Genomic DNA, 15,528 nt, shown 5'->3' on the forward strand with positions numbered 1-15,528 from the left:
AAGAGATGAAGTGCTAAACATAAAGTACGTTGAACATCGCGAAGATCTTCCACTACTACATATATGATGTTTGCAACATGGCTGAACGAGAGGATATTTTTCATTTTGTCTGAAGGTGTCCAGTCCTGAGAGAAACTAGAAGAAATGTACTTGGTAGAGACTTTTTATCAGAAAACGAAACTTTAGCTCTCTTAAATGAAGTAGATTTGCCTAAAAACTTGGTTTAGCTGTAAGTTTCCTAGTTCGGTGTATTATATTGAGGGCTACAAACTCTTCCGTATTGACAGAATCGGTGGAGTAGGTGGAGGTGTTCGTGTTACTGATTACGTGCATAATGGAATAGGATTAGAAATTTGCCGATCAGGTGAAAACTCTGCTAATGATTATTTGCTTCTTAAAGTTGATTGTGGATTAGAGAATATTATGCTAGGGGTGATTTATAGACCTAACAAAAACACTGATTTCCGTACGGTTATGAATACATTAGAAAGATTTTCTTTCTATGCTCCTAATATAGTTTTGTGTGGAGATTTAAACTGCAATTTGTTAGATACTCGTTCGTCAGCTACAATGACTGATCATCTTAAAAGTTTAAATCTTCTACCTGTCAATGTTACGTTGTAACCTACTTCGCTAAAAATCATACCCCTACTCTCCTCGACGTGTTCTTTGTTGGTGATATCAAGCAAACTCTTTTCCATAACCAACTAAATGCCCCGGTTTTCTCATGTCATGATATGATATTGTTAACCTATGATATTCAATTGGACGAGACAGACGCAGTCATAAAAACCTTTGGAAAAACTTGCGTAAATTGGGCAATGGTGAACGAATTTCAGAACCTAATGCTAACATAGACTGCAAGCAACTCAATGCCCAATTTATATCTTTATCTGATCCCAAAACACATAATTCAATTGACTATCAGCATATGATGTTTCGAGAAATGAAATTGTCGTCCTTGAACAAAGTTTTAACTTTACTCGTTTCACAGACAAAGATATCGTTAAGGCAATGCTGTCCATTAAATCAGGTGCGATAGGCACAGATGGGATCAATCCGAAGTTCTTGAAAAGTGTACTACCTCATATTCCAAAATACATAACTCATTTATTTAATTCTTTATTAACCAGTTCTGATTATCCGAGAATATGGAAATATGCTAAGATATTTCCCATCCCTAAGACTTTTAACTGTGCTAACCCAAAATATAGGCCTATTGCTATCCTGCCATTCCTATCTAAACTCTTTGAAAAACTATTATTAAAACACCTAACATACAATAGTCTGCTAGATATAAACTTTTTCGTGCAAAAAGAAGGTGTTATACGGCGCTTTTACTTGTTGTTGAATCGTACTACATTCTTAACGTTTCTAGATTTTTCTAAAGCGTTCGACACAGTCGATGACTTTGTGCTGTGCCAAAACTTAAGTATGATTTCGAATTCTCTCGTTTTGCGGTGAAACTTCGAAACTCATACTTATCTAATCGACAACAATGCGTTTCTGTAAGAAATCAGACCTCTTCATTTCTGACGGTCCCAGCAAGGGTCCCTCAGGGTTCTATTCTTTGACCTCTATTATTTTCACTTTACGTTAATGAGCTCAATCGGCTAGTTAAATTGTGTAAAGGTCATATGTTTGCTGATGACTTCCAATAATACTTGGACACTACTGTATAGTTATAGCATGAGAAACTATGTTAATGAGGATCTAGTATTTATAGAACAGTGGGCTCTCAAGGATAACCTCATCCTCAATCCAAGAAAATCTAAAACTTTGTATATTTACAAACGCGACTTGATAAGTCAAGCTTTCCACCGGTTCTGCTGGGTGGCTCAGTTATTGAATTTGTAACGTCTGCTAGGAATCTAGGTAATATTTTCCACGAGACTCTAACATGGAATCACGTGAAGCTACTACAATTGGCAAGTTATATAGTGCTTTGCTTGTTGCTTTACTGTGGACATCTAAAAATTTTACTGTTAGTAGTAAGATGTTGCTTGCAAGATCTCTTCTATTACCTATTCTGCTGCATGGATGTGAAGTGTGCTTTAGCGTTGACTCAAACACAAGGCGACTTATATTTCAATTTTGAAACTCAATTACAATTACCTATTACAATTAGAAGAATAATTAACACAACACACAAAACGCTCAAACGCTCTAACATATTTTAAAAAGCCTTTACAAATATTTAGTTTGTAATTAATAAATATGAAATATAAAAATGAAGTGTTATCTGCATTTGCTGTACGAACGCATGTGAAAAAGGTCGTAAGACTGGTAATGATACTCATTTCTCGAAAATCGATCTCAACAGCTTAGCATAGGCACTTGTCTGGGGAAAATTCTTCAGAAAAAACTCAGATTATTTAATATATTAAAGGCGTTCGATCATCGGCTTCGTTCTCGCTTCGAAGTAAGAACTATAGAGCAACATGAATTGGTCAACAGTTCGGCTGTCAAATCGATCATTTGTGCACCAAATTTCCAAATCATTCTATCGGCCGTCATTTTAATGTGAATTGGCATGATTCAATATGCAGTTTGAACCATTTTGATATATTTGTGGTGAATCTTTAACTACGCGCACATAAAGTAACTCAATGAATATAAATAAATAATATGGCACAAGATCTGGGAAAATTGTTCTCACTGCAAAAACTGAACTTATCAGCTTTCAAAAAACCATATTTTGTAAATCAAGCAAATAATAGCATGAAGTTGATCAAAACTATTCTTCAAAAATTGGAAATGCCGTTTGTTTGTTTGTTTGCCTTTTTGTTTGCTTGTTTGTCCGTCCTCCACGTCGCAACGGAGCAATATTACGACATGATTTTTTGGTTGGAGATAGATATGGCGCTAGAGAGCGTTTTAAGCTTATTTGACATCACTTATAATTAGATATACAATTATATTGTAATATAATAATATAATATATGTGTTTACACTCTTTATCTCTTTCACTCTTAGATCGTGTTATATTAGAATAAGTACCTAGCAATAGTAAAATAAGGGGCAACATCTAGTATTTAAGAGGACAACTCGTTTCGTTAAGTATCGACAACATTCAGCTCCTACAGGAACCTAGTAGTTTCTCGAACCGATTTGAGAGATATAAATAGGCGCTGGTAAGCAAAACAGGTTACTATTCTTCATTGTGAACTGCGATAAAGTAAAAACTGTAAGTAATAATCAAAAGTGTTGAATAAATAAGTTTGGAACGATTTAAATAAAGTGAATTTGTGTTCTATTTACAAAGTGTGAATAAGTTTTAATTGTAAATTTATTGAGAATAAAAACAGTGAGCAGTGATTGACCTATTTTGTGTGAAATAGTGAAGTTAAAAATAAAAAATTGAGTAAAGTTTTGAAAGACCCTGAATTAAAGGGCGAACTAAGCAAACGTGGCTTAAGTGGGACAGGAGTAAGAAACGAACTCGTTAAATGGCTGCAGGAATATCTGGAGCAGCAAAGTGAAGACCCACATACGTTTACTTAGAAGCAAAAGTGGAAGAGGTAAATGCAAATGTTGCCTTATCTAACATGGTATCAGTTCCTTTTGGCCAAATTTGAAAAAAAAAATGAAAAAAATGTTCTCAAAGAACTAGAAACTCAAAGGAATGATGTCCTGAAACAAATGGAAGCCCAAAGAAGCGACCGAAAGCAAGAACCGCAGAATATTCTAGAGCGGTTGGACGAACAGAGAAATCTTTTGAAGGCAGGTTTGCGGTCTTCGAAGGAAAAATCAATACTCTTGACGAGCATGAACGATAAGAAACTAATTCCGAGGACTATGTAACACCAGAGGAAGATTTTTGTAATTTTGTACAAAGTAATTCTGAACTTGAACGAATATCTTAACCGGCTCGGTGCCGTTTGAAAGGGTGAAAATGTAACTATTCTTCGATTCTTAATTATTCCTACAGATTTAACACACCAATTCAAAAGGATTCAACTCCCGACTAAAGTAATTCCGCTATGACAATAAATAAGATGCTAGGACAAACACTAAAAGCTGGGGTTAACCTAGAAAAGCCGTGCAGCAATAGCCACAACCGTTACAAAGGGTGTTTTTCTAAGTTATAGAATCTTAAAATAGAATGAAACAAACATGATTTTTTTAATTAACTTACAGTTTGTTTTATTCGAAATATATTTCAAATAAGACCGCACTTGATTTGTACAGTCCTTTATTATAAAAGGAGGCTCCTGGAGAAAAAAACCTTTGGTACGTAGAGATGAAAAATTGAATAATTATTATTCGATTGGACCGATTTAACAGAAAAGTTATCTGAATCTTCGACTTGATTTATTACAGATTCACTGTAGTGCACCCAAACTATGTCCCAGATGCCAAAGACAGTCGACACAACTGTTGCAAATTCCCATCATTCGACGACGACAACACTCTCGCACCCTGTTGTCAGATCTGAAAATTCAGTCATTAAATCCTTTCATTTCGTTCTGATATTGATGCCTTTACAATGAAGCTTTTAAACTGCTGACCCCACACCTCGTAGGTAGGTAAAATACATATACATAAACTCGTAGATGAGCACTCTACGTCCACACCTTGACCAGACCATCATTGACAGCTGCAGTAGAAATATATCAGTGTACCATCGTTGGCAAGCTAGAGCGAGGCTACAAATCGAAGTCACCTAATTGCATGGCAGAACAATTGAACAACAAAATGTATACACACAACAACTGTGTACTTTGACTTGGTCGACATATCAGGCGGCCATCTGAATGCTAATCCTTGCGCACCCCAGGCGATGGACGGCGACGAGCGACGACAACGACGTAAGGAAAAAAAGATCGACGACGCGACACTCGTAAACTGTTGTGTCCGATATGTCTGTCCAGTATAGGAAACTATTCAAGTGGCAAATCTAGCCGCCACCACGTTCGATTTTGTGTGCAAATTGCGTACTTAACCACCCTGCCATCTCCAGCTATAGCTTTGCGCAGCGCAGAGTAGAGCGATGCACGAAGCTTGATTCGATTGACACTCTTTTTGGTGGCACCGCCGCCGTCGGCCGCCATCGTCATCCTCATTGCCACTACGCTACAGAAACTAACTACCGTCATTGCCGCCGCGACGCCGCGTCAGCACAACCGCCACCGCCACCGAAATGGCCGAGCCTATACAGCAGCTAAATTTATGAGGTGAATAGGACATTACGTTTCGAATGTCGTGTAAATTCTATCTTTGAAAACTTCATGAACCACACAAATGTAATACTCGTAGTTGCCTAGTTGCAGTCGGTCGTCCCCAATTGCTGCCGTCCAATGTCCAGTCTGCAGTCCGGCCGGCAATGCAGTGTGTGCGGGAGCCATGCCACGGTGGTGGTGGCGGCTACGATTGCGATGACGATGGCGGCGGGTAATCAGTTTTGTTGTGCAAGTGTCGGTCTAGCTTTCAGGAAGCATCCGTTGTTGACTCATCGCGCGGCATGTTACATGGTTCGGGCTTTGGGTCTTCGGGGCTTGGACTTAGACTTGCATTTCGATTTGGGTTTCACATGCAGATCTACGATCAATTGAATTTCGATTGTGTTTTGTGTGTCGCTCGACTACCGCCATCGCTTTGCTTCGCTCCATTGCTCTTGAGCAAGCACAAGTTACAAGCTTTGTGGTGGTTCTGTTTCTGTTTTCTGTTTTCTGGCTGCGTTGACTTGGTCAAAACAAACGCAATGGGCAAAACTTAATTTGCATTTTTATTTTTATGTTTTCATCGAAAATGCGCACACATTACTGCGCTGCGGCACACAATAATCAATGGCGGCAGATGCACACAACTTGGCCAAATCGATTCTAACCAAAATAAGAAAAACGGACACAGCTCCCACTGGGTCCCACATAAGGTACACATAAATACGACTATAGTTGCCTTCATGATGGAAGAACAACAACAACAAAAACAAATGAAACGACTGTTTGCTTTTGTGTGATGGCAAGATCCGATCGGCCGCAATTTAAGCGATCCAAGTCGACACAATCGAAGCCTAGATGTCAAGGTGCAGCATCAGCATCAGTATCTAAACAGAAAAAAAAGTCTTATGGGTAATCAGTGTCATATGCAGATGGAAGTGGCACGGCGGTGTGGCGGCGGCGCAGGTGGCCAAAGTAAAACGACATATGCCGTCGGCTTGTTAATATCAAATCAGTCAATCAAACGCGCCATCAATCAAGGCGCTTACCTTGCTACTGTAGGTTAGGTACAGTCATTTAAGTATATATGAAAGTTACACTCTGTGCTGGATGTAGAATGTGTCTACTTGTCGTATCGTACACTCAAAGAAAACTGCTGAATTTAATTAACAGAATTACCAATTAGATGTAAGCTCTAAAATAATGCTGCCTTGTTCTTTTGTACAGCATTTTTGAAGACTTTTCAATCAGTAGTTTATTTTTTTTTGAATTAGCACATCTTAAAATTAGAGTACCTAGAAAAATTGGAACGGGTTGGAAAGATGTTGGTAATTGGTTTTAAATTCCTTGCAAGGTGGTAAGGCATTACGGCTAAAGAACGAATATCTGTACTTTCACCGCCAAAGTTGGACTCAAAGGTTTATTTACGAAGAAACCGCGGCTAGACTTTCTAAATGAGGCTATTTAATTAGAAACTATAGTTCGTTGAAAAAATTGTAAGAAAAGGAAAAGAAATTTTACTACGACGTTTGAGTGACGTAATTCCGAATCAATGATGTTATTGTCAACAATTATTTTAAAAGCTCTCCTTTCTATAGCACCAGCTCAGTGAGAAGTACTCAAGTTTTTCTTGCATTGCCTTAGAAAAATAAGGAAGATAGTTGGAGACAAAACGGAGCCCTAGGGCACTCCAGCATTTAAATTAAATTCGCTAAAACAATATAAGTTGAATGGTTCGAAATGTAATTTCTAATCGAAAGGAGGGGGGATTCATATTTTTGATAAGAGAGTAACCCTATCAAATGCTTTGGGAATGTCAAGCTCAACAATCTTACTTTTTCAAAATAGATTAAAAGATTGGTTAAACTGTTCAATGAGATAAACCATAAGACGAACCTCGAACACCTTGGATCTTTTTTTTTTTTTTTTTTTTTTTTTTTTTTTATATCCGATGGAAATCTTCAAAAGACACTCGGTAAGAATCGGTACCGAGTAGTGTGGGACTCTTACCGCACTAAAACCACCGGTGAATCAGGACCAATCTATGAAAGATCGACAAATGATTTTTATTTCTTAATTTTTAAAATCGCATTGGGGGAAGTTTAAGGTTATAACACTTTCCCGTAGCTTTTAGCCCATCAGCTCATGAGGCTTGGTTCTTCTTAATCTCCGAACATTGTCTCGTACATTTAATACGGTCTCCATTTCAGAGTTAGTATGACTTTGCAGCCGCTTATTGTGTGATACAGCGTGTTTCTTAACCACTTCTGTAACCATTTCAATTTGAAGGTCACGATGTAGATCGCTATTTCTTATATACCAAGGGGCATTTATTATTCCACGAAGGACCTTGCTTTGGAATTTTTGGATGGGTTCAGCATTTGTTTTCTTTGTACAGCCCCATAGTTGGATGCCATATGTCCAAACGGGTTTCAATACTTGCTTATATAACATTAGTTTGTTCTGGATAGATAGGTCAGAGTTCTTTCCTATTAACCAGTACATTTTTCTGTACTTCAAGTTTAGTTCTTCTCTTTTCTTTTTGATGTGTTCTTTCCATTTAAGCTTTGCATCCAAATTCATTCCAAGGTATTTGGCGGTATTGGAGTAAGGTACTTCTGTACTGTTTATAAAAATTGGAACATTGTTTATGTTTTTGTTTGTAAAGTTTATATGCGTCGATTTTGTTTCGTTTAATTTGATACGCCATTTGTGCGTCCAATCACTAACTTTATCGACTGCATTTTGCAATTTTTGTGTAGCCTTCGTAACGGATTTATCTGGCACCAATATTGCAGTATCATCAGCAAAGGTGGCCATGATAGCGTTGATGTCCACTGGAATATCCCTTGTATATAACAGATACAGGGTTGGTCCCAGGACACTTCCTTGTGGTACACCGGCTTCAATTTTCTTAAGTTCCGAGTAATTTTGGTCGTACCGTACTCTAAAGAGTCGGTTCGTAATGTAGGATTTCAGTATTTCGTAGTACTGCCTGGGGAAGTCCCTATGCAGTTTGTACTCAAGTCCCAAGTGCCAAACCTTGTCAAAAGCTTGAGCAACATCTAAGAATACAGACGAGCATACTTGTTTTTCTTCAAGTGCCTTTTCCACAACATCCGTAATTCGATGCACTTGGTCTATCGTGGAATGTTTATTTCTAAATCCAAACTGATGGCTCGGAATTAGTCTTCTTTCTTCAATTATTTTGTTAAGCCTTTTAAGTAGCAGTTTTTCAAAAACTTTTGCCATGATTGGTATAAGCGATATTGGTCTGTAAGATGTAACTTCTGTTGGTGGCTTACCTTGTTTAGGTATAACAATGACTTCCGCAATTTTCCAATGATGTGGCACATATCTTAGTTTAAGGCATGCGTTTATTATAAATTGGAGTTTCTTGAAGGCTATAAGAGGCATTTCTTTCAGAACCTGAGCAGTTATAAGATCGTACCCTGGTGATTTTTTGTTTGACAGCTTATGTTGACACATGCTTCTTACTTCTTTGAGCGTGACAAAAGGTATTTCACATTCGTCGTTTCTGTCAACAAACTGTAAGGGATCTGTAGCTGTGCTTGCTGGGAATGGCTTGAAAACATTCGCGAGATGTTCAGCAAAGAGATCAGCCTTTTGTTTCGGGTTTCCGATCCATTTACCATCTTGAGATTTTATCGGCGGGTTTTGTGTCTGAGGTCTTTTTAGGCGCTTAGTTGCTTTCCATAAGGAGTATTCTGTAGAAGCATCCGTCGTCAGACTTTTCAGGAATCTACTTAGTGAATCATTTTTAAACTCACAGATTCTTTTTTTTAATTCGTTGTTAAGACGGTTAAAAACTACCTTATCATCTGGGAATCTCGTGGATTGCCATTTTCTTCTAGCTCTTCTTTTTTCCAATATCAACTCCTTTATTTCGATAGGATATTTTATTTCTTTTTCTCTCGCATTCGAAATAGTTTGAGTACTTTCTTCTGCAGCCTGCTGCACATCAGCAATAAATTGTTCTACTTCATGATCAATTTGTTCAATTGTTTGCATAGGCGATCTTAGGTTTATAAAATTTTCAAGTTTGTCTCTGAATTCGTTCCAGTTTGTTCTGTTATTCACGAGCTTGGGATTACTTTTTTCTATTATTTCTGTTTCGCTCAGTGATAAAATTACTGGAGTATGATCTGATGATAAATCATAATTACCTTCGACACTTATATGATTTCGTTTAATACCTTTAACTACGAAAAAGTCTATAAGGTCTGGTATTTTGTTAGTATCAGATGGCCAATATGTTGGCGAACCAGAAGAATAAAATTCGCAGTTGTATTTTCGGCCTGCTGGGTATAGCCGTTTACCTTTTGTTGTTATGAGCCTAGATCCCCATTGGGTGTGTTTAGCATTGAAGTCGCCACCAACAAGGAAGTTATGTCCTAACAAATGTAGGAGTTCTGCATAGTCTTCTTCAGTTGGAGAGCGCCTCGGAGGGCAGTATATAGCTGCTATTTTGAATTCTTTCTTTTTTATACCAATACTAATTGTTGTTACTTGCATGTTTTCTTTAGTAAACTTTGGTTCTTCAAAGTGTGTTAAGCACTTTTTTATAAGTATTGCTGATCCTCCCCTAGCTTTGTCAGCTGGGTGCGGAGCGTGATAACATGTATAGTTTGGTAATTTATTATCAAGATTTTGTTCAATAGCGAGGTGGGTTTCGGACACCAAACAAATGTCTATATGCTCTATGTCTAAAAAGATGTTTAGTTCTGATACATGCTGTAAGAGACCGTTTGCATTCCATGTTGCGATTTTGAGTGTTCTGTCCATCATTGTTTTTTAAGAGCGACTTCTTCGCTTAGCTGTTTTATGTTTAAATCTTGTTGGTCAATCCTTTTCAGGATGAGTTCCAGCATTTCTTTTATAGAAGTTTCCTCATTCTTCCGCACATTTTTTACAATCTGGGAATAGGATTTATTTTCATTACTTTTGCTTAGTGCAATTGCTTTTCCCGGTTGATTTTTAGTAATGTTATCGACCGTTACTTTTTTGCTTTCAACTACTGGTTTTGTGTTGGTTGAGTTTCTAAACTTGTTCCCAGTTTTGTTTTTTCTTTTTGCGTCTTGGAACTTTTTTGCTACTGGACATCCTCTGTAACTTGCAGGATGATTGCCTTGACAATTAACACATTTCGCTTTCTGTTCTCTGCCCATGGGACAGTTTTTGGTTGCATGTCTGCCTTCACATTTAACACAAGCGAACTCGCGATTGCAGTATTTTTGTGTATGCCCAAAGGCTTGACAGCGCTTACATTGTGGAACACTTTTCGACTTTCGCAGTGGTTCAATTTTGACAACTATGCCCATAATTGATTTAATACTGTAAATCTTATCGAGACTTTCTTTATTTTCAAACGTGAGCATAAATAAAGGTAGAGATCTCTTTTTTGTCGTTGATACCCCAGTGGAGTCTTTTACTATCTTATTTTTAATAAGATTATTGGCATCGAGAGCTTGAAAGCCTTTTTGTATAAGGTCTTCGACAATTTCTTTGGCAACACATGAAGAGTGAAGGCCTCTTGCTACTACTTTTATCGATCTTGTAGCTTTATTTTCGTACGAGTGCCACTGAATTTTCTTTTTGTTCAATTCTTCAGTGACAGATCTATACGCATCGGCGTCTTCAACAATGACTTTCCAATTGTCTTTATTGTATGATGTATATTTACATGCCTTATTCGTGCATTTTTCTACTATGCTCTTTAGCTCGCCAAACATTGCCAATCCGGAGATCATAATTGGGGGTGGGGCAGTTTGCCTGGTACCTTTAACGTGAGACTTATTTTGGGGTAAATCTCTTATTTCTTTATTGGATGCTCTCATTTTTGTAGCAGTATCTGATTTTGAACCTGTTTGCTGACATTTTATAACAGCCTCTGGGCTACTCTCTGCTTTTCGTTTCTTTGACTTACGTTTATTTCGGTTTCCTTCAGTTTCAAGGAGGAGCTCTTCCTCATCAGTATGAAACTCATTAGCAGTTTTTTGTGGGCTTTTCACTACTGGTGACTTTTGACTTGATATATTGTCTTTCACGGACTTTTTATCGAGCAAGCTGACTTTTTCTTCGAGTCTCTTCACTTGTTGCTGAAGACTTTCAACAAGGGCTTCAAGTTGTTTTCTGGCTAAGATTTCTATTTGCCATTTATCGAAATAATTTTCGGATTCAACTTGGTGGATCTCGTTGTTTTTTGTGAAACACTGCTGATCTTTTGTTTCGATCTTTTCATGGATGGTTCCTTTTTCGTTAATGACTTCTATGTCATTTGATTTTTGCGTTGGGGGTTTCGATGGAGTAACCCTTGGTGATATTTTTGGTGGAGTTCTTAGTGTTTTTGAACTCCGTCTATTTCCTAGAAGCAATAATTGGTCCTCCCCAGAATCCATAGGACCGATCTCCGAAGAGAGTGGATTTACCAGTTTATCTGGATTGCCACCTGGGGTATTATATCTATTTGTTTTACTCATTGCCATATTTGTTTTTATTTTTGTAACTTTTGTTTAGTTCCATAAATAGCTCAGTTACCTCTTCTATTTAGGTTTCTTGCAGAACTGGTTCTTCAGAGCGATTATCTTATCTTTTGCTCCTAATTCCTGAGAAGGTAGCTCAGGTGTCTCAGCTCTTGGATTCAATAGATCCAACGCTCGTCGTTAGTTCACCTTACGGTTATCCAGCGGGCACCACTTGGAGGTGACGATGCGATTTTGCTCCGCCACCTTGGATCTTTGATATATTTTTTATTATGATTGATTCAGTGTTTTCGTGACTTCGGAAAGAATGGCCGTAAATGAAATTTGTTGACAATTAGAGGGAGAGGAAGACTCGCCTCAAGGATAGATAGAAAAGCTTTTGCCAATGTGGCAGAACACCTTTTCAGAAAAATCATCTGATTTGTGTCTATTTATATCTTTTAGATCTCTTGTTTCTCCACGGGTGCTGTCAAGTATAGGTGAATTTGAAACAGTCTCTAGCAGCGATAGATTGGTGGAAAACTGGCTAACAAACAGATTAGGTTCTTCTAAAAAGCTTAGAAACGAAGTGTTACGGACAACGAGCGTAGGGACCATGGAAGTGGAAGAATTCTTCTGGTGTTTTTACAAATAACTGAAATTTTTTATGTTTTAGACATTTCATTATTTATTGACGTAATTTTCACCCATGTTATAATTGGTGGCCCAGTCTTCCTGACTTGCTTCATCTTTTTCCAATTTTTAGGTTGGCTTTCTCGTATTGCCAAATGGTTATCTCAGAAGTTTATTCATTAACTTAAAAGTTTCTAAACGAGAAATTGATGATGATAGATGAGATAGGACACTTATTGTGTACTTATCAGTGGAAGAAGTAATAAAGAACTCAAGAAGTGGCAAGATAGAAGTTAATGTTAAAATTATAACACCCTTACTTTCTATATTGTCAAAATGTCGCTACTTTTACTAAAAAATTCTGTTTTGCAAGAAATTTTAAAAGCGTGTCTTATCCAAAACTTTTCTTATAAGACATTTCACCCACTATTTGAATAGCTGTAATTTCTGCAGCTTCTAGCATTTGACATATGATAAGTAAAATCTACTTTATTATTAAGACTGGAAGAAAACACCCTTCAGCAACTTAACAGTCAAAATAATACAAAATTAGTATCGAAAAACTACAAATCTCTTACGTGGTCGTAAAGCGAATCTTCGGTTAACAAGAGTAGATAAATTAAAGCTATTAGAACAAGTTAGCGATGATTTGAAGAATCAAAAACCATTTGCATCGCATTGAAAATATTGATAATGTAGACCGTAGTGTTGACAGAAACTTAAGGGGATTCTTCGTCGATCTTTGTGCGTTATTAATCCCAATTTGCATTCTTTAAATAGTAAAGTAGAACATTTCTAAGAAAACGCATCGGCTGTAGCCAGAATTTTGTATTTAAAAATTGTTACAACTAAAAGAAGATTTGTCAAAATAATAATTCAAAAAACACAAATAGAAAAAAGTTTTGTGAAAATCAAAAGTTAAAACTAACTTCAGCAAAAAATAAATAACTAAAATTAATAAAATGTACAATTTTAAAGAAGAAATGGTAAGAAAACATCTGAAAATTGAGATTCTATAAAAATAGTTTTTTTTTTAACAATTGCATCTTTGACATACAAAACAAGATGAGGGTTTGTTCGTAGACTATTACATTAACATGTGGTTATAAAGCTAGCTTGAAGCTCATCTAAATTCGTTATATAACTGAATCGAGTTGAAATGAGCTTGATTTGATTTCGGTCGTGGATCGTAGTCGATTCAAAATTTATGAAGAAAAACCTGTGTGGAGGAATTGGTTTCACAAATATAAGAAAATGTTGCATTGTTTTAATCAAACTAAAACAAAAAATTGCACATGGAGTAGGTAGCGTATTTTTATATGTTGTTGAACTATTTAGTTCATTGTTTAACTTGCACTTCATAAGAAACATCTAAACACCATTTGCATTTTAGAAAGTGTTGTGAAATTTAATTATTTTTAAATCTTTTAGTGCGGTTGAAACACCAAAAGGATTTATTTAATCTTAACTGAAAAAAACTATAGTGGAAACATAGCAAAACTTAATTATCTTTTTGTTCTTGCAAAATAAGCCCAATTGGTCCATCTTCATTAACAAAACAAAATAATATCAACAGAAACAGATTGCTTTTTTTCCCCAATGGAAAACCTATGACTCCAAATGCACAACTACTCAACGAACACAGCCATCGAGATACAAACGCAATACCAATCGTACTAAGATTTGAGAACGAAATCGCATAAGATCCATTCGAGACTAGTATAAATGTCAAAAACTCATCCTCAGTAAGATTCTACTTTAACTTTTATCGGTAGTATTTATAGTGCGGAAATTGTTTTTGTTATTCGTGTAAAATCCTACTATACAATTGATAGATTTTCCAACAAAACACGGGAATTAGAGCGTATTTCCCTTACATTTTAGAGCTTTTAAAGTTCAGTTAACACAAGACCTCAAGTCGGTCAATCACCAGTAGCTTGAACCCTGAGAAGCATGAATATAATCCGGATTTTCATGGCTAAATCATCTTCAGTGATGGCGTTATGTCCACACGTCCATATCGTGTTATTTCTTGGAGAAATGATCATCACAATTGGTCATCGAGATATTGTGATTTAACATCTTTGGAAATGTTGTGCAATTAAAACTTAGAGCTTATATATATAATTATTGAAGTATGAAAAGGTTTTTGAAATTTTATGAAAAGGATATGATCAAAAAAAACATTAATTGATTCCTCTTGAAAAGTAACCATCAAAATGAAACCTCCTATTGGAAAAACCTACCTGATTAAAAAGCTGTAGTCACTATTTTGTATCGGATTTAAAATATCATTTGATAAAAAATGTCGTTTTAGGTGTCTTAAAAAAATTCAGAAATATATTGAAAGGATTATTAAGCGAGTAAAAATCGTTTTTTAGACAAAAGACTTTAGAAGACTTTTTTTAAGTGCATTTGCGGGTCGCCAGATCTCCCAATTGGATGGATGTGTTCGACGAATTGGTGACATGATCACCAAACTACGCAACTTTCAACTGTACAAAGCTCATTAGAAATACACTGAGGATTTTTAATTATTTATCAGTCCATTGCGTTCGTTCAACGCTCGCCGCCGCCGCCTTAAGGCTGCAGCGCTACTGCCGCCACCGCACTACCACCTCCACCACCGCCATCGACCACTAGCATATCGTTTAGAACGTATCTCTAAAAATACATAGGTTCAATTTTTAAGTCAAATGAACCTCGGAAACCTCCCCTGGGATTGTCACACAGTGGGACAGCCGACCAATGAAATCAAATTAGCTTCTCTCATTAGTGGATGGAAAAAATTCCAACTGCCAGAGTTGAGATTGTTTTTTTTAAAAAAGATTTCTTCTTTTTAACTGATTTTTAAACTGAACTTGCTGTCAGACTAGCGGCGCATGATAAATCACTCAAACTGTTACAAGAGTGAAAATTGAAGCTTTACATAGCCAGTTTTGTCCTTTTTAGTTTGAATTCGAATTGGGATTCGGATTCGGGCTTTCCGCCATCTCCACCATAACCACTACCGTCTCAGGCTGCCATTTTGTGTAATTCTTACTTTTTGTATTGTTGTTTTTGTTGTTGTTGTTGCTGTTGTTTTGTTACCACACTGATGCAATATAAGTGGTTATAAATAACTTGGAATGTGATATACTCGGCCAGGTATACCTTACCATGGAGGTAGTAGCTCGCTGATCTGCGCGTATAGGAACGCGTACGCACGACAGGCCGACTCGATGGCTGGCTAACTGGCTTACTGGCTGCCT

The 15,528-nt window shown here is 36.8% G+C and overlaps 1 protein-coding gene across 1 annotated transcript in view; it reads right to left on the reverse strand.

The window, feature by feature from the left end:
* Window positions 1-15,528, reverse strand: part of LOC129953881 (serum response factor homolog) — a 220,768-nt gene that overhangs the window by 17,139 nt on the left and 188,101 nt on the right. The gene's annotated exons all lie outside the window — the stretch shown is intronic.

The sequence above is a fragment of the Eupeodes corollae genome, chromosome 1, assembly GCF_945859685.1.
Source record: "Eupeodes corollae chromosome 1, idEupCoro1.1, whole genome shotgun sequence".
Lineage (NCBI taxonomy): Eukaryota > Metazoa > Arthropoda > Insecta > Diptera > Syrphidae > Eupeodes > Eupeodes corollae.